Source organism: Coregonus lavaretus (assembly GCF_964263955.1).
Source record: "Coregonus lavaretus genome assembly, chromosome: 9".
Classification (NCBI taxonomy): domain Eukaryota; kingdom Metazoa; phylum Chordata; class Actinopteri; order Salmoniformes; family Salmonidae; genus Coregonus; species Coregonus lavaretus.
Window position 1 is genome coordinate 21950270 of NC_139996.1, and position 25438 is coordinate 21975707.

Consider the following 25438-nt stretch of genomic DNA (forward strand, 5'->3'; position numbering starts at 1 on the left):
AAAATACGGTGCCTAGCTAAGTAAGTTATTTGTCCTGCAAGCCACCTAGCTAGCTAGCAAACTTTAGTTTATTTACTGAAATCTATATTGTGTATTGCTGGCTAACATACTACTGTATTACAGTAAACAGTGAGGAGAAACAATAATACAACAATTTACTGTTGTAAAACTCTAAAACTGAAGCTGGTTCTACTATAAAAAATATTTGCCTAAGCATTCCTGATAGACATGGCAGTAGTATGGTCTGGTCACTGTGCAAAGGTTGAGGGTTATGCCATATTAAAAAAAAAAAGTTTTGGTCATGTAGCAGACGCTCTTATCCAGAGCGACTTACATGAGCGATTAGGGTTAAGTGCCTTGCTCAAGGGCACAGACAGATTTTTCACCTAGTCGGCTCAGGGATTAGAACCAGCGACCTTTCGGTTACTGGCACAACGCTCTAAACCACTAAGCTACCTGCCGCTAGATATTGTTGTGTATGTAATCTTTGTGCCTGTGCATATGTATGCATGTTCAACTAGTCTACCGTAATGTTGATGTTATTCTGGCACAGTTCAACTGTCGTTCAAACTGTACAATAGGCTGCTGAAGGGAGGAGGCAACAGCTCATAATAATGGCCTGAACAGAGCAAATGGAATTGCATCAAACACCTGGAAACCATGTGTTTGATGTATTTGTTACCATTCCACTTATTCCACTCTAGTCATTACCACGAGCTCGTTCTCCTCAATTAAGGTGCCACCAACCTCCTGTAATATATTTATGTATATTTTTGTCATACTGACAATATCGTGTGGTGCCTGGGCTTCTAGAACAGGAAACATAATTCCTTTGCCTGCATGTGTCATTTTATCCCGTGAACTGTATCCCTCTTGTGGGATTAGACATTATGCTGGATTTCAAGCAGATGACTCATGAGGAACTGGGTGGCAGGTTGATTTTCTTACTGTATGTTTCTTTGTGAATGGCAATTTCATCTTGACCACCAGGTCTCATAGCTACAGATTGTTACACCAGATAAAGTGATTTAACAAAAACTTTTTGGGGCCTCCCGAGTGGCGCAGCGGTCTAAGGCACTGCATCGGGATCAATCCCGGGATGTATCACAACTGGCCGTGATCGGGAGTCCCATAGGGCGGTGCACAATTGGCTCAGCGTTGTCCGGGTTAGGGGAGGGTTTGGCCGGGGGGGCTTTACCTGGCTCATCGTGCTCTAGCGACTCCTTGTGGCAGGCCAAGTGCCTGCAGGCTGACCTCGGTGGTCAGGTGAACGGTGTTTCCTCTGACACATTGGTGTGGCTGGCTTCCGGGTTAAGCGGGCGGGTGTTAAGAAGCGCGGTTTGGCGGGTTCTTATTTCGGAGGACGCATGACACGACCTTCGCCTCCCGAGGCTGTTGGGGAGTTGCAGCGATGAGATAAGATTGAAAAAGGGGTAAAATACACCGAGGATTTTCGACCAACTTTAGCGATGCTGTCTTCGTCCACGATTCGGGGAAACAGGAGTCTCCTAAAAATTGCTGTGTCGAGTTGTAGGGGGTCAGTTTGAATTTAGAAAATGCTCTGTTATAACAATAAATACATTTTTTGCTTCATGAAGTAATCCAACAATGTGTATGCCACCATCTTGTCTATTTCAAGTCTTCTCTCATTGATAGAGACAGGTCTCTGTCATCATGACATGCAGCACTATGGGGTGGACACCCACCTGTTTCGATCAATGAGAGAAGACTTGTTAGCAAAAATCTTTGGGTAAATCACGTTATCGGGTGTAACAATCTGTAGCTACAGTTCTCTGCACTTGTGTGTCTTAACCTGAGACACACTTGGACACACTGAACTGTACTACACTGTTCATGAAAAAAAAAATGTATGTTACTTTTACCAGAACATTCTTGTTGAATACCCAGTTCTCTTGAGTTAACATTACATAGTGCACACTCCCCTGACAAATAAACATTCTTTGGATATCTGAATGTCTAGCATCTGTTTGATGCTACAGAGCCCTGTACAGATTATATATTCTGTGAATCCATAAAGGCAGAAGATTTGCTGGTACTGCACGTCTCCTGGAAAGACATCATTGTGGTGTTAGCCTTTTACACTTTGTGGATGGGACGTAAGGCAACACACCTTTGTTGGTAAAAGTGTCAACCGAATGGGACCGGCTAGCATATTGTTTAGGGACGAAGAGGGGACATTGGGAGCTGCTTTTGAGAGGAAAGATCAGTCAACAAAGTGAATGGGCTGGGGGGTTAAAGAAGGTGTGAAAAGTCTTAGAAGGGCAGTTTTGACACAGTATTAATTGTTGTGTATGGGAGATTGAGGAGAAATGGCAACTCAATCTTTCTCATACACAACAATAGATGCACTGCCTAAGCACAACCCTGCACAACCAAAAAAACCTTCCTCATCTCAATGTACTGTCTGTAAACCTCCGCCAGCCCATTGACTTTGACAGATCATTCTTGTCAATAGTAACTCTTTGCTGGGGATTGTTTTAAATAAATGTCTTTGTATTGTGTTTTGACAATCTGAAGAATGAGGTGGTTCTGTCATTACTGTTGTAGTCTTGATTTGATACCTTTCAGTGTTCCTTGCTGGTTTCTGTCCCACAATCTAGTTGTGCTGCATAACCACATGTTGTGTCCGCTTCTTCATGCTTGTGAACCCAAAATGCCGCCACTTTGGGGTATTTTTCAGCAGGGCACTGTGGAATGACTCCAGATAACCTGAGTTTTACAAAAAGAAAAAGTAAAAAGAGAAGAGGGGTAGACTAAATTGATGACATGGTCTGGAAGGTACTATGTGGACCTCCGACCTCCTCTAACCACCTGTAACCCCATAACACAAACACAAACCATACAAACACTACCCAATTCATGTTTATACCATGCTTACTGTAAATTGAGCTATCTTAGCCATCCGCTTGTAAATATTTTAGCCAACTTACCTTCACCTTGTGCAGAGCTACAGGTTGGAAGTGCATGTTGGTGGAATCAAATTCTGTACCACCTACAACAAAATACACAATTTAACCACCCCACTAATTGTATTGATCTCTGGCTAGCTTAGCATACCTAACATGGACATTTCAATATTGTCAGCTTGCTGTTAGCTAACTAGCGTCACTAAATTGGCAGCAAGATTGCTAGCCAGCTAAGACTGGCTGAGAACTAACCAACCATAGACGATTTATACACATTCATCATTGCTACCAACACACAGTGAGTTAGCTATATTGACAATTCTATTTTTAGTAACAGAGTGTTTTCCAGACAAGGGAATAGATGGCTACTAGATTAAGCTACTCTTATTTGCTAACGTTAGCTAGCTTACATTAGCTAACATCAGTCAAAGAGAGAACCAACAAACAAACATGTTTACTCTGCTGAAGGTAGCTACCAGTCTAGCACTACCATGGCATAAGGTGAAATTGATTGACAGTGTGTATACCAAAAAAGATAGCTATATGATTTAGCTGATGGCTTTCAGAGTTCAATATAGGACTGTAACGTTAGCTAGCTAGCTAACTTACCTAGCTATCTTTTTTGGTATACACACTGTCAATCAATTTCACCTTATGCCATAGTAGTGTAAATCTCTGGTAGGTAGAACAATGAAAGGTAACTATACTTAACAAAAATATAAACGCACCATGTAAAGTGATGGTCCCATGTTTCATGAGATTAAATAAAAGATCCCTGAAATGTCCCATAAGCACAAAAAGCTTATTTCTCTCAAATGTTGTGCACAAATTTGTTTACATCCCTGTTAGTGACCATTTCTCCTTTGCCAAGATAATCCATCCACCAAACAGGTGTGGCATATCAAGAAGCTGATTAAACATCATGCTCAATACACAGGTGCAACTTGTGCTGGGGAAAATAAAAGGCCAGTCTAAAATGTGCAGTTTTTTCACACAACACAATGCCACAGATGTCTCAAGTTTTGAGGGTGCGTGCAATTGGCATGCTGACTTCAGGAATGTCCACCAGAGCTGTTGCCAGATAATTGAATGTTCATTTATCTACCATAAACCGCATACAATGTCATTTTAGAGAATTTGGCAGTACGTTCAACCGGCCTCACAACCACAGACCACGTGTAACACACCAGCCCAGGACCTCCACATCCGGCTTCTTCATCTGCGGGATCGTCTGAGACCAGCCACCCAGACAGCTGATGAAACTGAGGAGTACTTCTGTCTGTAATAAAGTCCTTTTGTGGGGAAAAACTCATTTTGATTGGCTGGGCCTGGCTCCCCAGTGGGTGGGTCTATGCCCTCCCAGGCCCACCCATGGCTGCACCCCTGCCCAGTCATGGGAAATCCATATATTAGGGCCTAATTTATTTATTTAAATTGACTGATTTCCTTATATTAACTGTAACTCAGTAAAATAGTTGAAATTGTTGCATGTTGCATGTTGCGTTTATATTTTTGTTCAGTATAATTTCCGCACTTGTTTGTAATTAGCACAGCCAGGCACAGAACACCACACAGGCATGATGACAAAAGTTTGTGAAAAACAAACATTGTCCAAAAAAATCTTGCCTACAGATGTTCTGAGATTGCTGTGTGTTCTTCGTTCGAAGTATACAATGCCATCATCCAAGTTTGTGGGCACCCCCATCTACCTTAGCAGGCGGTAACTGCATTCGCTATGAATGCCAGACTTTAGGGTTCACTATGATCAGATGGCCACCCGGACTATTTGCTTTGACACCCACTGCTGCTACTCGCTGTTTATTAGCTATGCATAGTCACTTTACCCCTATCTATATGTACAAATTACCTTGACTAACATGTACCCCCTCACATTAACTCGGTACCGGTACCCCCTTTATAGATCCCCGTTATTGTTATTTTATTGTGTTACTTTTTATTATTAATTTTTTAGTATATTTTCTTAACTCTATTGTCTTAATACTGCATTGTTGGTTAAAGGCTTGTAAGTAAGCATTTCACAGTAAGGTCTACAGATGTTGTATTCGGCGCATGTGACAAATACAATTTGATTTGTATTTGTATTTATTATGGATCCCCATATATATATATATATATAAATATTTATATATATACAGTGGGGAGAACAAGTATTTGATACACTGCTGATTTTGCAGGTTTTCCTACTTACAAAGCATGTAGAGGTCTGTAATTTTTTATCATAGGTACACTTCAACTGTGAGAGACGGAATCTAAAACAAAAATCCAGAAAATCACATTGTATGATTTTTAAGTAATTAATTTGCATTTTATTGCATGACATAAGTATTTGATACATCAGAAAAGCAGAACTTAATATTTGGTACAGAAACCTTTGTTTGCAATTACAGAGATCATACGTTTCCTGTAGGTCTTGACCAGGTTTGTACACACTGCAGCAGGGATTTTGGCCCACTCCTCCATACAGATCTTCTCCAGATCCTTCAGGTTTCGGGGCTGTCGCTGGGCAATACGGACTTTCAGTTTCCTCCAAAGATTTTCTATTGGGTTCAGGTCTGGAGACTGGCTAGGCCACGCCAGGACCTTGAGATGCTTCTTATGGAGCCACTCCTTAGTTGCCCTGGCTGTGTGTTTCGGGTCGTTGTCATGCTGGAAGACCCAGCCACGACCCATCTTCAATGCTCTTACTGAGGGAAGGAGGTTGTTGGCCAAGATCTCGCGATACATGGCCCCATCCATCCTCCCCTCAATACGGTGCAGTCGTCATGTCCCCTTTGCAGAAAAGCATCCCCAAAGAATGATGTTTTCACCTCCATGCTTCACGGTTGGGATGGTGTTCTTGGGGTTGTACTCATCCTTCTTCTTCCTCCAAACACGGCGAGTGGAGTTTAGACCAAAAAGCTATATTTTTGTCTCATCAGACCACATGACCTTCTCCCATTCCTCCTCTGGATCGTCCAGATGGTCATTGGCAAACTTCAGACGGGCCTGGACATGCGCTGGCTTGAGCAGGGGGACCTTGCGTGCGCTGCAAGATTTTAATCCATGACGGCGTAGTGTGTTACTAATGGTTTTCTTTGAGACTGTAGTCCCAGCTCTCTTCAGGTCATTGACCAGGTCCTACCGTGTAGTTCTGGGCTGATCCCTCATCTTCCTCATGATCATTGATGCCCCACGAGGTGAGATCTTGCATGGAGCCCCAGACCGAGGGTGATTGACTGTCATCTTGAATGTCTTCCATTTTCTAATAATTGCGCCAACAGTTGTTGCCTTCTCACCAAGCTGCGTGCCTATTGTCCTGTAGCCCATCCCAGCCTTGTGCAGGTCTACAATTTTATCCCTGATGTCCTTACACAGCTCTCTGGTCTTGGCCATTGTGAAGAGGTTGGAGTCTGTTTGATTGAGTGTGTGGACAGGTGTCTTTTATACAGGTAACGAGTTCAAACAGGTGCAGTTAATACAGGTAATGAGTAAAGAAAAACTAACAGGTCTGTGAGAGCCGGAATTCTTACTGGTTGGTAGGTGATCAAATACGTATGTCATGCAATAAAATGCAAATTCATTACTTAAAAATCATACAATGTGATTTTCTGGATTTTTGTTTTAGATTCCGTCTCTCACAGTTGAAGTGTACCTATGATAAAAATTACAGACCTCTACATGCTTTGTAAGTAGGAAAACCTGCAAAATCGGCAGTGTATCAAATACTTGTTCTCCCCACTGTATATATATATATATATATATATATATATATATATATATATATATATATATATATATATATATATATACACATACATACATACATACATACAGTGGGGAGAACAAGTATTTGATACACTGCCGATTTTGCAGGTTTTTCTACTTACAAAGCATGTAGAGGTCTGTAATTTTTATCATAGGTACACTTCAACTGTGAGAGACGGAATCTAAAACAAATATCCAGAAAATCACACTGTAAAACGGAAGAAGTTCAAGATGACGGTCAATCACCCTCGGTCTGGGGCTCCATGCTAGATTGGGGCATCAATGATCATGAGGAAGATGAGGGATCAGCCCAGAACTACACGGCAGGACCTGGTCAATGACCTGAAGAGAGCTGGGACCACAGTCTCAAAGAAAACCATTAGTAACACACTACGCCGTCATGGATTAAAATCCTGCAGCGCACGAAAGGTCCCCCTGCTCAAGCCAGCGCATGTCCAGGCCCGTCTGAAGTATGTCAATGACCATCTGGATGATCCAGAGGAGGAATGGGAGAAGGTCACGCTGGGCAACACGGACTTTCAACTCCCTCCAAAGATTTTCTATGGGGTTGAGATCTGGAGACTGGCTAGGCCACTCCAGGACCTTGAAATGCTTCTTACGAAGCCACTCCTTCGTTGCTCGGGCGGTGTGTTTGGGATCATTGTCATGCTGAAAGACCCAGCCATGTTTCATCTTCAATGCCCTTGCTGATGGAAGGAGGTTTTCACTCAAAATCTCACGATACATGGCCCCATTCATTCTTTCCTTTACACGGATCAGTCGTCCTGGTCCCTTTGCAGAAAAACAGCCCCAAAGCATGATGTTTCCACCCCCATGCTTCACAGTAGGTATGGTGTTCTTTGGATGCAACTCAGCATTCTTTGTCCTCCAAACACGACGAGTTGAGTTTTTACCAAAAAGTTCTATTTTAGTTTCATCTGACCATATGACATTCTCCCAATCCTCTTCTGGATCATCCAAATGCACTCTAGCAAACTTCAGACGGGCCTGGACATGTACTGGCTTAAGCAGGGGGACACGTCTTGCACTGCAGGATTTGAGTCCCTGGCGGCGTAGTGTGTTACTGATGGTAGGCTTTGTTACTTTGGTCCCAGCTCTCTGCAGGTCATTCACTAGGTCCCCCTGTGTGGTTCTGGGATTTTTGCTCACCGTTCTTGTGATCATTTTGACCCCATGGGGTGAGATCTTTGTGGAGCCCCAGATCGAGGGAGATTATCAGTGGTCTTGTATGTCTTCCATTTCCTAATAATTGCTCCCACAGTTGATTTCTTCAAACCAAGCTGCTTACCTATTGCAGATTCAGTCTTCCCAGCCTGGTGCAGGTCTACAATTTTGTTTCTGGTGTCCTTTGACAGCTCTTTGGTCTTGGCCATAGTGGAGTTTGGAGTGTGACTGTTTGAGGTTGTGGACAGTTGACTTTTATACTGATAACAAGTTCAAACAGGTGCCATTAATACAGGTAACGAGTGGAGGACAGAGGAGCCTCTTAAAGAAGAAGTTACAGGTCTGTGAGAGCCAGAAATCTTGCTTGTTTGTAGGTGACCAAATACTTATTTTCCATCATAATTTGCAAATAAATTCATTAAAAATCCTACAATGTGATTTTCTGGATTTCTTTTTCTCATTTTGTCTGTCATAGTTGACGTGTACCTATGATGAAAATTACAGGCCTCTCTCATCTTTTTAAGTGGGAGAACTTGCACAATTGGTGGCTGACTAAATACTTTTTTTCCCCACTGTATGTCATGCAATAAAATGCAAATGAATTACTTAAAAATCATACAATGTGATTCCGTCTCTCACAGTTGAAGTGTACATATGATAAAAATTACAGACCTCTACATGCTTTGTTAGTAGGAAAACCTGCATATTCGGCAGTGTATCTACTTGTTCTCCCCACTGTGTGTGTGTATATATATATATATATATATATATATATATATATATATATACACACACACACACACACACACACACACACACACACACATACATACATACATACATACATACATACATACATACATACATACATACATACATACATACATACATACATACATACATACACATACATATCCTTTAAAAAAATATATTTCCCTTTATTACTTTCCAACCCCACCACCCCTTCCCTATTTGGAGTAAACTAGTGAACAACAATGCTTAGGCCTCAACTTCCAGCTTATACATACTATATACATTTTATGGACACAGTCAATTTTACAATAATTCTATTTTGTTTGGTTTTACTCCTGAACTTCCTCTACCCTCAACCTCTCCGATCATTTTCATGATGTCCATACGGTTTGCTTCTATATGCCATATCTTTCTAACTGTGGTCTTTCACAAAAGCTCTCAACGTATAATATATATACTTATTATGGACACAGTATGCTTACATTATTAGGTATCTTGTTGTTATTAGTTGTTGTTAGTTGTTATTAGTCCCATCCTTCAACTCCATTCAACACCCCCCATCTATCTCTTAACACCATCCATATTGGATTTCTATTTGCCATATATTTTAACTGTACTGTGGTGTTTTGCAAAAGTTCTGAACCTTTCTATTCTCATTGTTTCTACAGATTGTAAATTGAAAATAAACATTTTTGCTAAAAGTATTATTATATTATTGATCGATTGACTCTGACTTTTCAGATCACCCAGTAATGCTATCTGCAGGGTTAGCTCCAGGTCAATATTGCAATCATTTAGCCTTTCCTGGACCTGTGTCCAAAAACAAGCTACAAATGGACAGTACCAAAACAAATGATCGAATGATTCTCTCTTCGCAGCAAAATCTGCAGAGCTGGGAAGATTGTATGCCCCATATAAAAAACATTCTATTGGTAGCAAGAATTGTATATAATAATTTAAATTGAAAAATTATAAGTTTTGAATCCGGCGTCGTTTTGCGTACCCGTTCATAAACACTATGCCATAGGATCGGTACGTCAAAAATCTCTTCCCAACTATTTTGCAATCTATATGGGATGGCTGTCAGTCCTTTAGTCCTTAAATGAAACTGGTATACTTTTTTATTTATCACAGTTTTCTTTAACCAATTATGTTCTTTAATGCAGACAGACAAGTTCCTTACTTTTTCCCCCTTCCACTTTCCTCTTCCATTTTTGCGGTAATGCTGCAATTATTTGGTTGTAATTTTGGGTAGAGCAGACATTTCCATATGTTTTTGTTAGCTGCATGTGCGACATAACTCCACCAGTCCTACCGATTATATCATTTACGAAGACTATACCTTTTTTAAACATTTTGTCAAAATCAAAAAGGTTTTTTATCAATTAGTATATTTGAGTTTAATCACAATATTTGTTGCATTATTTGTTCTGTCGTTTCTGGAGGATTAAATTGAAATTGCAACCAACTTTCTATGGCTTGTTTTAGAAATAGTGATATTTGGGAGATAACTGAAAGTGAGAGGTTGTAATCTGAATAAAGGGAAAAAGGCCATTCTTGAATGTTGGGTGAGACAATCTTACAAATATGCTAGAGAACCAGTTCGGATTTAAGTATAGCTGACGTGTATAGTGTTGAGTCATCCGCATACATAGACACACTGGCTTTACTCAAAGCCAGTGGCATGTCATTAGTACAGATTTTAAAAAGTAAGGGGCCTAGACAGCTGCCCTGGAGAATTCCTAATTCTACCTGGATTTTGTTGGAGGGGCGTCCATTAAAGAACACTCTGTGTCCTGTTAAACAGGTAACTCTTCATCCACAATATAGCAGGGGGTGTAAAGCCATAACACAAATGTATTTCCAGCAACAGACTATGATCGATAATGTCAAAAGCCGCACTGAAGTCAAACAAAACAGCCCCCACAATAATTTTCTAATCAATTTCAAATCAAATTTATTTGCCACATGCGCCGAAAACAACAGGTGTAGACATTACCGTGAATTGCTTACTTACAGCCCTTAAGCTAGCATTCCAGTGTTAATACTATTGTAATTATTCTGCACTATAGCCTATTTATTGCCTTACCTCCATAACTTGCTACATTTGCACACACTGTATATATATTTTCTGTTGTATTTCTGACTTTATGTTTTTTACCCCATATGTAACTCTGTGTTGTTTTTATTGCACTACTTTGCTTTATCTTGGCCAGGTCGCAGTTGTAAATGAGAACCTGTTCTCAACTGGCTTACCTGGTTAAATAAAGGTGAAATAAAAAAAAATTAAAAAAAATTAAGCAACAATGCATTTATTTCTTAATAAAAAAGTAAAATAAAACAACAAAAAAGTGTTGAGAAAAAAAGAGCAGAAGTAAAATAAAATAACAGTAGGGAGGCTATATACAGGGGGGTACCGATGCAGAGTCAATGTGCGGGGGCACCGGCTAGCTGAGGTAGTTGAGGTAATATGTACATGTGGGTAGAGTTAAAGTGACTATGCATAAATAATTAACAGAGTAGCAGCAGCGTAAAAAGATGGGGTGGGGGTGCAAATAGTCCGGGTAGCCATGATTAGCTGTTCAGGAGTCTTATGGCTTGGGGGTAGAAACTGTTGAGAAGCCTTTTGGACCTAGACTTGGCGCTCCGGTACCGCTTGCCGTGCGGTAGCAGAGAGAACAGTCTATGACTAGGGTGGCTGGAGTCTTTGACAATTTTGAGGGCCTTCCTCTGACACCGCCTGGTATAGAGGTCCTGGATGGCAGGATGCTTGGCCCCAGTGATGTACTGGGCCGTACGCACTACCCTCTGTAGTGCCTTGCGGTCGGAGGCCAAGCAGTTGCCATACCAGGCGGTGATGCAACCAGTCAGGATGCTCTCGATGGTGCAGTTGTAGAACTTTTTGAGGATCTGAGGACCCATTCCAAATCTTTTCAGTCTCCTGAGGGGGAATAGGCTTTGTCGTGCCCTCTTCACGACTGTCTTGGTGTGTTTGGACCATGATAGTTGGTTGTTGATGTGGTCACCAAGGAACTTGAAGCTCTCAACCTGTTCCTCTACCGCCCCGTCGATGAGAATGGGGCGTGCTTAGTCCTCTTTTTTTTCCTGTAGTCCACAATCATCTCCAGTGGCCTACCACTGTTGTGTCGTCAGCAAACTTAATGATGGTGTTGGAGTCGTGCCAGGCCATGCAGTCATGGGTTGAACAGGGAGTATAGGGGGGGACTGAGCACGCACCCCTGAGGGGCATCCGTGTTAAGGATCAGCGTGGCAGATGTGTCGTTTCCTACCCTTACCACCTGGGGGCGGCCCGTCAGGAAGTCCAGGATCCAGTTGCAGAGGGAGGTGTTTAGTCCCAGGATCCTTAGCTTAGTGATGAGCTTTGAGGGCACAATGGTGTTGAACGCTGAGCTGTAGTCAATGAATAGCATTCTCACGTAGGTGTTCCTCTTGTCCAGGTGGGAAAGAGCCGTGTGGAGTGCAATAGAGATTGCATCATCTGTGGATCTGTTGGGGCGGTATGCAAATTGGAGTGGGTCTAGGGTTTCTGGAATAATGGTGTTGATGTGAGCCATGACCAGCCTTCTCTCAGACAATCATCAGTCATTTGTGTAAGTGCTGTGGTTGTTGAATGTCCTTCCCTATAAGCGTGCTGAAAGTCTGTTGTCAATTTGTTTACTGTAAAATAGCATCGTATCTGGTCAAACACCATTTTTCCCAAAAGTTTACAAAGGGTTGGTAACAGGCTGATTGGTCAGCTATTTGAGCTAGTAAAGGGGGCTTTACTATCCTTAGGTAGGGGAATAACCTTTGCTTCCCTCCAGGCGTGAGGGCACAATCTTTCTAGTAGGCTAAAATTGAAGATATGGCAAATAGAGTGGCAATATATTCCACTATTATCTTCAGTAATTTTCCATCCAAGTTGACAGACCTCTGTGATTTGAATACACAAGAAGTCGAAACTTCCTGATTCTACCAATATAATGAAAATGTGCTAGTCTAGCTTGTGGTTTGGAAAATTGTGATGTTTATGATAAAAATGTAATGTTGTTAATATAGTAACAATTATTTGCCGTGGCAGAGCCAGGGTGAAATTCCCCTTTAAGAAAAGTGCTTTATGGGTTTGTGTGCATTACTTTTTTATTTAGTTCTTCCGAAGAATTATCGCATATGGAATATGTCTGGCCCCACTGCAATTAACCTTTTTTACATCTGGCACCCCCCCCGTAAGAACATAGTTGAATAGCCCTGCGAGTATGTGTCAATATACATGTGTACAGTACATCTACATGTGTATATCTACGAAAACAAATTAGAGTATATTTATGAGAAAACACAACCTCACACAGATGCAGTTTTGCCAAATGTACAGTATGTCTGTGATTCCTCTGGTGACCCACCTGCCCTTTGCAGTACTCTGGAAGTGATAGTGCTTTTAGGTAATGAACAAACAGAGTAAGATCTCAAGGACAACTAGTAAAAGCTCAAACCAAGTTTATTCACCCACTGGGTCAAACCGCTGCAAAGACAAATACAATTTTCCACCAGCACAAGTATTTATACCCTCCTACTAGGCGGAGGCAACTCCTTGCACATCTAAACAGCCAATACATCTCTCTTGCTAAGCAGGAACTTAAGTGGTGTGTGTAATAGGACTGATCCTTCTCACTTCATCTGACCAGACCTCACCCCGAATTCCTCACTCCTCCCTAATCCATGGCTATCCAACCTTATCAGTGACCACAACCAGGTGATTGCCTTTTTCCTCACTCAGTAACTTTCCATACCCCTAGTTCTTATCCACCCTCGATTGACCTCACCATATACATTCCTTATACATGTAATCATTAACTTCTAGTATAGTAAGTATATTTCAAGCTAGAATCCAACAGCGCCCTTCTCATTCCTGTCGCATCTCTCTTAGATGACAGTACTGTACTCACTCTTGCCGTCATCGTTCTCCAGTGAGAAAAGGGGGTGGTACTGGGGAGCTTCCCTCAATCTCATTGGCCAGACTGCAAGCACTTCTGTCTGCCGGAAGTCGTCTGAGGCGCCCCTCTCCAGAGGAACACTGAGGGGGGAGAGATGAAGGGAGAGAGGGATATTGAAAAAAAAGGAAGGCAGAGGGGATAGATGGTAGGAGAAAATGTACATGATTTTATCAGTATGGACCTCCGCCAAGGGAGCCATTGTTTGTTAATGGAGAAGGAGCAAAAGCATCATTGCACAGCAGATTTGTTTGTTTTGGCAGGGGATGCATAGAATGAAACCCGCTGACAATTCTACAACAATCAAGACAAGCACAGGTAAACAGTAAGCATTAAATAATTAATATTTATAAAAGTATCGAGTGGTAGTGCATGTTTGAAGTCGCTAACTTCATACTCCATGTCACGACTTCCGCAGAGGCTGCCTCCCCTCCTTGTTTGGGGAGCCGCGTTGGAGGACTACGGGGAGTTCGCTCGCCTCTTTTGGGCGGTCTTCGATCACCCGCCCATGTGTCGAGAGAAGGGCGAGCGGCTGGTCCACCTGAGGCAGGGGACGAGGACCGCGCAGGACTTCGCGTTGGAGTTTCGGACTCTGGCAGCGGGGTCCGGGTGGAACGAGCGGGCCCTGATTGACCATTTCCGGTGCCATCTGCGGGAAGACGTCCGACGGGAGCTAGCCTGCCGGCACACCATGTTGTCTTTCACGAAACTGATGGACATGGCCATCCGTTTGGACAACCTGCTGGCAGCCAGAGGACGTCCTGGTAGGGGTCTGCCCGTTTCCACCCCGGACGACTCGGATCCCGAGCTGATGGAACTGGGTGGAGCCGCTGTCCGAGAGAGCGGAGGACGACAGCAACAGTGCAACTCTGGTGGCACGAAGGGACAGTACACCACACGTCATAGTCAACGCTCTTTTGGGCCTGGAGGCGGCAGGCAGGGCACTCTCGCATCACCCCAGGTATCGAACACCCACACTCGTTCAGAGCCCTCTGCTGCGCACTGTATCCTACCTATCCACTTTCCCGATCACATGGAAGTTCCCCAGTGTAAGGCGCTAGTCGATTCAAGCGCAGCTGGGAACTTTATGGACAGGGTATTCTCACGGCGTCAAGGCATTTCATTGGTTCCCCTATCCATTCCACTCCCCATCAGAGCACTTGATAGTCGACCATTAGGGTCCGGGTTTGTAAAGGAAGTCACTGTACCAGTCACCATGATCACCCAGGAGACACATTGTGAGCAGGTTACTTTTTCGATTATTGAGTCTCCTGCTTTCCCTGTGGTATTAGGTATCCCTTGGTTAGCACTCCACAACCCCACCTTCTCATGGCCGCAGAGGGTTCTCACGGGGTGGTGCGAGAGTGTCAGGGTAGGTGTCTAGGTGTTTTTGTTGGTGCCACCACGATGGAAAGTCCAGACGGTACCTCCACCGTGCGCATTCCCCCCGAATACCATGATCTGGCGCACACGTTTTCTAAGACACAGGCAACAAAATTACCACCTCATCGGGCGGGGGATTGCACGATAAACCTCCGGGTAGACGCTGTACATCCCAGGAGTCATGTGCACCCCCTGTCGCAGGCTGAAACGTAGGCTATGGAAACATACGTCACCGAGTCCCTGGGCCAGGGGTGTATACGTCCATCCACTTCACCCGCCTCCGAGTTTCTTCTTTGTGAAGAAGAAAGACGGCAGTCTGCGCCCGTGCATTGATTATCGATCACTGAACAAGGAGACTATAAGATTTAGTTATCCTATCACACTCATTCCTTCAGTGATTGAGTCAATGCACGGGGCGTGCTTCTTCACCAAATTAGATCTCAGGAGTGTATAGAACCTGGTGCGTGTTCGGGAGGGGGGTAAGTGGAAGACAGCATTCAGCACAACCACAGGGCATTATGAATACCTGGTGATGCCCTACGGCAGAGTTCTTCAATTCCGGTCCTGGAGGGACGAAACACTTCTGTTTTTTATTTCTACCTGGTAGTTAATTGCACTCACCTGGTGTCCCAGGTCTGAATTAGCCCCTGATTAGAAGGAGAGAATGAAAAACAGAGGTGTTTCGGCCCTCCAGGACCGGAATTGAAGAACCCTGCCCTACGGTTTGATGAATGCTCCATCCGTCTTCCTGTCCTTTGTGAACGAGGTGTTTCGGGACATGCTTGGTCGCGGTGTGGTGGTCTACATCAATGACATCCTGGTGTATTCTGCTACGCACCCTGAGCATGTGTCCCTGGTTCGCAAAGTGCTGGCCCGACTGTTGGAAAATGACCTTTATGCCAAGGCAGAGAAGTGTATGTTTTTCCAGCAGTCCGTCTCCTTCCTCGGATACCGCATTACCACCTCTGGTGTGAAGATGGAGGGAGATCGCATTTCAGCCGTGCGTAATTGGCCGACTCCAACCACGGTTAAGGAGGTGCAGCGCTTCCTTGGCTTCGCCAGCTACTATCTGAGGTTTATCTGGGGCTTTGGCAAGGTCGCAGCTCCCATTACATCCCTGTTGAAGGGTGGGCCATCCCGGCTCCGCTGGTCTGCTGAGGCTGACCTGGCCTTCAGCAAACTGCGGGTTCTGTTCACCTCAGCCCCGGTACTGGCCCACCCCGATCCATCACTACCGTTCGTAGTGGAGGTGGTAGGGATAGGCGCTGTCCTGTCTCAACGCTTGGGCACGCCACCCAAGCTCCACCCCTGTGCCTTCTTCTCAAAGTAACTCAGCACGGCGGAGCAGAACTACGATGTTGGTAATCGGGAGCTGTTGGCTGTTGTCTGAGATTTGACCATGTGGAGGCATTGGCTCAAAGCGGCGAAACACCCTTTCCTCGTCTGGACAGACCACTGTAACCTGGAGTACATCCGGGCAGCGAGGAGGCTGAATCCTCGCCAGGCCAGGTGGGCCCTACTCTTCACCCGGTTTGATTTTACACTGTCATACATTCCGGGTACGAAGAACGTGAAGGCTACCCTCCAGTCCCTCGACTTCTTGGCGCTGACGGAAACATGGATTACCACTGAAAACACTGCTACTCCTACTGCTCTCTCCTCGTCTGACCATGTGTTCTCGCATACCCCGAGAGCATCTGGTCAGCGGGGTGTTGGCACAGGAATCCTCATCTCTCCCAAGTGGACATGCTCTCTTTTTCCCCTGACCCATCTGTCTATCTCCTCATTTGAATTCCATGCTGTCACAGTCACTAGCCCATTCAAGCTTAACATCCTTGTCATTTATCACCCTCCAGGTTCTCTTGGAGATTTCATCAATGAGCTTGATGCCTTGATAAGTTCCTTTCCTGAGGATGGCTCACCCCTCACAGTTCTGGGTGACTTCAACCTCCCTACGTCTACCTTTGACTCATTTCTCTCTGCCTCTTTCTTTCCTCTCCTCTCCTCTTTTGACCTCACCCTCTCACCGTCCCCCCCTACTCACAAGGCGCTTGACCTCATCTTTACTAGATGCTGTTCTTCTAATAATCTCACTACAACTCCCCTCCAAGTCTCCGACCACTACTTTGTATCCTTTTCTTTCTCGCTCTCCTCCAACACTACTCACTCTGCCCCTACTCAGATGGTAATGCGCCGTCGCAACCTTCGCTCTCTCTCTCCCGCTACTCTCTCCTCTTCCATCCTATCATCTCTTCCCTCTGCTCAATCCTTCTCCCTCCAATCTCCTGATTCTGCCTCCTCAACCCTCCTCTCCTCCCTTTCTGCATCCTTTGACTCTCTATGTCCCCTATCCTCCCGGCCGGCTCGGTCCTCCCCTCCTGCTCCGTGGCTTGACGACTCATTGCGAGCTCACAGAACAGGGCTCCGGGCAGCCGAGCGGAAATGGAGGAAAACTAGACTCCCTGCGGACCTGGCATCTTTTCACTCCCTCCTCTCTACATTTTCTTCATCTGTTTCTGCTGCTAAAGCCACTTTCTACCACTCTAAATTCCAAGCATCTGCCTCTAACCCTAGGAAGCTCTTTGCCACCTTCTCCTCCCTGCTGAATCCCCCCACGGAGGCTCTCCGCACTGCTAAAGCTAACTCTCTCTCCTCTGCTCTTGTCCTTCTAGACCTGTCTGCTGCCTTTGATACTGTGAACCATCAGATCCTCCTCTCCACCCTCTCCGAGTTGGGCATCGTCCTACCTGACCGGTCGCTCCTACCAAGTGGCGTGGCGAGAATCTGTCTCCGCACCACGTGCTCTCACCGGTGTCCCCCAGGGCTCAGTTCTAGGCCCTCTCCTATTCTCGCTATACACCAAGTCACTTAGCTCTGTCATATCCTCACATGGCCTCTCCTATCATTGCTACGCAGACGACACACGACTAAGCTTCTCCTTTCCCCCTTCTGATAACCAGGTGGCGAATCGCATCTCTGCATGTCTGGCAGACATATCAGTGGGATGACGGATCACCACCTCAAGCTGAACCTCGGCAAGACGAAGCTGCTCTTCCTCTTGGGGAAGGACTGCCCGTTCCATGATCTCGCTATCACGGTTGACAACTCCGTTGTGTCCTCCTCCCAGAGTGCGAAGAGCCATGGCGTGACCCTGGACAACACCCTGTCGTTCTCCGCTAACATCAAGGCGGTGACCCGATCCTGTAGGTTCATGCTCTACAACATTCGGAGAGTACGACCCTGCCTTACACAGGAAGCGGCACCGGTCCTAATCCAGGCACTTGTCATCTCCCGTCTGGATTACTGCAACTCGCTGTTGACTGGGCTCCCTGCCTGTGCCATTAAACCCATACAACTCATCCAGAATGCCGCAGCCCATCTGGTGTTCAACCTTCCCAAATTCTCTCACGTCACCCCGCTCCTCCGTACACTCCACTGGCTTCCAGTTGAAGCTCGCATCTGCTAGAAGACCATGGTGCTTGCCTACGGAGCTGTGAGGGGAACGGCACCTCTGTACCTTCAGGCTCTGATCAGTCCCTACACCCAAACGAGGGCATTGCGTTCATCCACCTCTGGCCTGCTGGCCCCCCTACCTCTGCGGAAGCGCAGTTCCCGCTCATCCCAGTCAAATCTGTTCGCTGCTCTGGCACCCCAATGGTGGAACAAGCTCCCTCACGACGCCAGGACAGTGGAGTCACTCACCACCTTCCGGAGACACTTGAAACCCCACCTCTTTAAGGAATACCTGGGATAGGATAAAGTAATCCTTCTACACAGTAAAAAATGGGGTGTTAATATTTCAGAGTAAAGTTATTTTAACCCAGATAGAGTATTTTCAACATTTTTGAGAGTAAAGTTGCTCTATCAGTGGAGTTAAAAGTGAGTGTAAAAATCTGCAGATACGCAGTGACAATTTCAACTCTACAGCAGTGATGAATACCCGCCACTCTGCTTTGCTGAAGTTTGGCACGTACGTTGGTGGAGGAAGATTGCGAAGGAGTAGCTAGGCCACAGATATTGCTAGGTAAGTTACATCCCCGTTTTTTCAACACCAAACCGGTATTTTTTAACTTTACATAATTTTAGAGTTGTGCTGATGTCAAGGTCATATTTTAAGTTACGAGTTCCATGCGGCGGTCCCCCTTGCAGTGACCTCGTCATCAGCCAGCTAAATTAGCTTGTAAGTTCAGATGGTTGACAGTAATAACTGTTATATGATATACCCATGGAATATGTTTGATATTTTTGTGAATGGCTTGCTGTTTCATATGGCTAAAAATAGGTAACGTTAACTTAGCTAATCAGTTCGTTTGAAGGACACCACCGTTTGGCATGAGCGCAGATTGTGCTTGTCATGCGGTTAGCTAGCTTGCAATCAGTATCGGTAACTGTCTTTCTTTGTGTTGCAATATTTTCACGAATGAAGTTTGTCAGAATGGTAAATACGTAAAATAACGTTCGCTAACAACAAAACATTTATACAGATAGTATTGTTAGCTAACGTTATTGTATAGCTTCCCAGGCTTCCTTACACTAACGTTAACTGTTTTTTATAAAGCTATATATAACGGTAATGTTAGCATGCTTCTGATAGTTAGCCAGCTAATGTTGGTGTTATAAAACGATAACTTAGATCACTGATTTGCATGACGGGTTTGTTTAACATTGCTTAACCATTTTAATGGTTAGCTACTGTTCGAACTAAAATGGCTAATGAGCTAGCTAACTTTGACACATAGCTAGTTATTTGGTAGCTAATGGGACAATGTGCCTCTAAACTTGAACTAGCCTACACCCATTTGCTGCAGAAAATGGCAGCTTAACGTTATATTCAACCAGCACAACTTTGTCTACTTCAGCCTTTGTAATTGCAGTGTAACGTCTAAGTAATGCATAGTGCATTGCGTAGCTAGTACTACTGAGATAAATGGATAGTTAGCTAACGCTTAGTTGAACCAGCACTAAATGATGATTTTGAATATATATTTTCTTTGTTAACAGAGGCAAAATGCTGTTGCGTGTTCAGCTCGGGGAAGAGCAGAAATACGTCAAGCTGTCTGAGCTGACATTCAATGCTTTCTTGAAAGAAGGTAGGTATAATAGGTTAAAGCAATACATATCACCCTAATGACAAAATAATACAGCATTAAGCTATTATCTTATGATATCTATTTAGGTCTATAGTCATTTCTGCTGTGCTTTATATTTTCAGTAACATAAAATCAGGTGCAGATCCTTGTCTTTCATCATTTTGTGAACACATGAGGCAACCTTAAGTATGAACTTGGATTCTTGTGAGAAGGGAATGCATGTTTTTCTTTTTTTTTCTTCTTTTTTTAACAGTGTGTCTAAAATTCAACATACCAGAAAGCAGAAAGCCAGACATTAAGGTGTATGACCAGTCTGACACAGAAGTTGACTCAGATGTTTTTGAAGAATTAGTAAAGGAGTCACCTGGAACTTTCAGAATCATGCTGGGCAATGGACTTGGTATTCATTCATTCAATTAGTTTTTTAGTTTAAAGGCCAGAATGAGAACCTTTATTGTCTTAAAAATAACAGTTTATTGTAATATGTTTCTATGTTTTGCACAAATTTCATAATGAACAGATACCTCTCATTCATCATCATGCTCGGGTACATCTGATGACACCATCATTCTGAATTTCACTGTGTGTGACGATGTTGAAGAAGTAGCGGCTGGCGAAGGAAGCCAGCCTAAAAGGCCATGCCACATAAACTATGAGGCAAAAGCAGTAAGTGGTGAACATTGCTGTTAAGTCCAATCTGAATGTTGTTTCATCATGTGACAGCATTACATATTGTTTTACAATTACGGAAAGCACATTTCTTTCCACCTATAGCTGATTGAAAAAATCCTAACATCAAAGCCTGGTGGTGAACGCATTATGCAAGAGTATGGAAAAACCAAATCTCTGACAGATGCCACCAGAAGACAGATGATCAACATACTTGCTGCTGAGATGACAGAAACACATGGGTAAGCATTAAGCATATAGATGGGCTGTAAAGAAACATTGTTATTATTTTCCGGTTATTAATTATGTAAAATGTGTTGTGCAATATCAATTCAGTGTGATGTTAACTTTGAATTCATATGCTAGGACATCCCCCCCCAAAAGTGTCAGAGTGATGTATGCACAGGGGATAGTAGCTTTGTTTCCCTATCTAGAAGACCCATACTCACAACATGGATATGTAAGTAAATGGGTTATTGCAACATTATGCACATATTCACTCTATGAAATGGGAATAGTACTCCTTTATAATTTATTTATAATAATATAGGATCATTACTACGATCCGGAGAGTGGTTCCGGATACCTTGCATGGCGATTGAAGACCATACAAAGAAAAACAGCAGAGGAAAGAGGTGCCTCAGTCAGCAAATCTCCTAAAGGTATGTTTTCTGATCAGTGACATGTAATTATAATGGTGACCTGTGAATTGTACAGAAAGGATTTCTTAACACTGTATTTTGTCTTAAGTTGGTGGGCCAGGCCGTGATCGTCAGCCCTTCACCTATGACAGAGAGCCATCTGATGAGGATGTGGAAGCAGCTATTGCTGTTTTGAGACACTCTGCTGATGAAAACACTGTCCGTGAGAAGATGAAAATGACCTTCATATATCGGCAAGCAATGGTCAACGATGAAGCCAAATCATCAGATGTCTTCTCGGTCTTCCCAAGATTTCTGGACACACCAGGACTGGTATGACAACTTAATTCACTGCATCACCAAAAATATCCAATGAAGAATAAGGTAACACTCATTATTTCTGTCTTTGTGTGTTACATTGCAGATAGAACAAGATTTCAGACTTCTGTTTGGTGAGGCCACAGCCAACAAATTCTTGGAGAAGTGGCCAACCACTTTCAAAGCAAAAGTAATAAAGGAAAGCCATGGACTTGTATCCACCACAGAACTCTTGGATTTGATGCGCAATGCTGAGTCAGCTGCTGAAGTTGAGAATGGTATGAATGAACTGTTTTACTTTTTATGTGGATAATGTAGGTGTGCATTATATGTCCATAATGGTGCAAGTTGTGAATAAGAATGTTATGCTACGGCACAATGTTAACCAGGTTTTTATTTACTTATTTGTAGGCTGGGACAGTGACATGTCTGCCATCTTGCTGCTGCTACATTTGCTACCACCATCTGCACAAGGTAGAAAGAGGCCGGGAAAGATGTCTGCATATCAAGCTGTAGATCAGCTCATCAGATTTCAAAAGGTATGCTTAACAGTTGTTTAAAATATATATTCCATCATCTCAATCTTGTGCACAGTTTGAGGTGATCTTATCTATTGTCAGAGGTTAGTCACCAAAACAATTCTGTTGAATGTGTTTTTTTTGTAGGTTGGAACCAGTGTGCAGCAGCATCTTGACAACATCACCCAAAGCAGTCAGCCCTACCTTCTCGCCCAGGGATCCACACAGAGCAGCATTCACTCCTACTTCATTGTGGTTGACAAGCATGCTCTTCCATGCAAGGCAACAGGTTCAGTAGGAGCTTTTGACGAAGTCTTTAAAGGCCATTACGTATTTGGTACGTCATACAGTTCTTCCTTGAGCAGCTTTTTCACTTTTGTGCAAACAACCATCTATAACATCGACATGGGGGAAACAAAGGAGACTCCTAGAGTTGCTGAGTTGCGAGCAAGAATGGTGCGTTAGTTGAGATAAAACTATGAAGTGTTTTCTTTGCAAAAGTGACCATGGAAGTCCAAACAACCTTGTTAAGCACCTTAAGATAATTCATGGGCTATGTACAGGCAGGACTCTTTTTCTGAAATGTGGTCAAGAAGGATGCTCACGTTCTTTTGGTAGCTTTTCTGGTTTTAGAAAACATCTTAACAAGTGCCACGGAGAAAGTTTAGTAGATTCTATAGAAGATGATCTTTCAGACCCTCAAAGTACCGTCAACACCAGTAATATTTCTCATGTTGAAGTGTCGACTGAATGTTTAGAGGCTGAGTCAGAGTTATCTTCGCCATACATTGTAAATAGTTGTGCAGCTGTTATTTCTGATCTAAAGGCAGCAGGTGTTGGTCAAAGTACAGTAAATACTGTAGTGATTTCCATGGAAGAGATTGTTCAAGATATTCATCAGCATGCTAAAGAAACAGTGATAAAGCATGTATTTAGTAATGAAAGAGAAACAGAAATGTGCAAGAAAGTTGAGGCGTGTTTTGAGGGGTTAGAGAATCCTTTCACAGTTCTAAATTCGGAATACAAGCGATCAAAATGTATGACTGCCAAGTGGGAAATAGTAGAACCAGTTGAATGTGTGATTGGTTCAAGATTTGACACAAGACGAAATAAAAAGACTGGAACATATGATCAGGTAGTAGTTCAAGATAAATTCATGTATATTCCAATTTTATCTACACTGCAGTCAATATTTAAAAGTCAGTATTTTGCAGAAATGTTGCAAAGCTCAGCTACCAGCAACTCTAGACTGAGAGATATTTGTGATGGATCTTTTTTTAAAAGTCACCCCCTGTTCTCAACTGAGAAGCAGACAATACAGGTCCAGATGTTCTATGATGATTTTGAGGTCGCCAACCCATTGGGTTCCAAGCGAGGTATTCATAAATTGGGTGGAGTATATTTTACTTTAAGAAACTTCTCTCCAAAATGGAATTCTTTTTTGGCTAACATACACCTGTGCGCCTTATTTCATACTCAAGATGTTAAACGATATGGTTTTAGTGAAATTTTTGCTCCCATTGTTCGAGACATTAAAGTGTTAGAGAGCGATGGTATTGAGATTCCATTATACAGTGGTTATGTACGTGGCACTGTAGTACAGGTAACAGGTGATAATTTGGGTTTGCATAGTTTGTTTGGTCTGGTGGAGTCTTTCAGTGCAAGGTACTGTTGCAGGTTCTGTTTAGCAGAAAAGGAGGACTTTCAAACAGAATTCTCTGAAGATTCTTCCAAAATAGTTTTACGCACCAAAGATATGCATACTGCTCACTGTCAAGAAATGGCTTGTAATCCATCCCTTCCGTATGTTTTTGGTGTGAAAAGGTCATGCATATTAAATTCATTGAGGTATTTTCACACAACTGAGAACTTCTCAGTTGATGTGATGCATGATGTGTTAGAAGGGGTTGGCCAGTACGAATTGAAGTTATTATTTCTGTATTTGAATGAAAAACATGTTACATCAGGAGAAATACATTCAAGAATACAAAGTTTTGATTATGGTTTCACAGAGAGAAATAACAGGCCTGTGACTGTTAATTTAAGTGAAGGATCTAATGATCTGGGACTGAATGCAATTCAGTCCTGGTGCTTACTTAGGAATGTTCCTCTTATCTTTGGAGATTTGGTAACTTCTACTGACCAACACTGGGGCCTGCTTCTTTTATTATTGCAAATAATTAACATTATATTCTCGCCCATGTTATCTCAAGGTCTATGTGTATATTTAAAACATTTGATTGTTGATCACCATACACTGTTTAAGAAGTTGTATCCTCAGAAAAAACTTTTACCAAAGCACCATTTTCTTATCCACTATCCCCGCTGCATCCAGAAAATAGGGCCTGTACTTCATAGTTGGTGTATGAGGTATGAAGGCAAACATAATTTTTTCAAAAAACAGCTTAAATCGTTTAAAAATATTACCAAAACGCTGGCAAAAAAGCATCAGAATCATATGGCATATAGTTGGCGAAGATCAACAACTTTTAGTCGGTTAGATATTGGTCCAGGAAAAATGGTGGCTTTAAATATGGTAAAAGGAGGTTCTGAAATTGCTTTGGCAATGCAAGTGCCCAGTAGCATTCAGGTTATGAAGGTTAATTGGGCTAAACATAATGGGTATGTTTATCGCCCACACTTGGTTATCTGTGGCGAAGTTGACTCTGAAGTGCCCTTGTTTTATCAGATTGAGTCAGTTCTGATAATGTGTGAAAAACTGTTACTACTCACAGTGCCTTTAGTTACAGTAACTTTTCAAGAACATTTCCATGCATATGAGGTGATCAGATCAAAGCATGATTTAGTTTTTTTTCATGTCGACAACCTGCACTACCCTAGACCTTTTGACATACAAAGGTCATATGGAGGAAATGACACAGCTCTCCTTGTTGTGCCATATTGCTTTCTCTGGTGAACATTTTTATGATGTTATACTTCTGTCATAGACAAGGCAATGGGTGTACAATGTAAATTCACGGACATTGAAATTACACTTTTTTTTTTCAATAAATGTGGGTGCTCTCATCTTGTATTATTGTGCTTTGTTTTATTTGATAGTATTGATATTTCTATAATTCAGTAACACTACATCATATGATTTAAAAAAAAAAAAAAAAAACACTGTAGAGAAATGAAAAGTAAATATCATTACACTTTAAAGTGTCATTTTTTAAAGTAAAATTGTAGTTGACTTAACTC

General features: G+C 42.9%; 1 long non-coding RNA gene across 1 annotated transcript; it reads left to right on the top strand.

Annotated features, from left to right (window-relative positions):
* Window positions 1–21685: 21685 nt before the first annotated feature.
* LOC311135408 lies at window positions 21686–24579 on the top strand. Its single transcript, XR_014613760.1, has 4 exons — window positions 21686–21734; window positions 21826–21997; window positions 22131–22258; window positions 22385–24579. It is a non-coding gene; the product is annotated as an uncharacterized lncRNA (long non-coding RNA).
* Window positions 24580–25438: the final 859 nt, after the last annotated feature.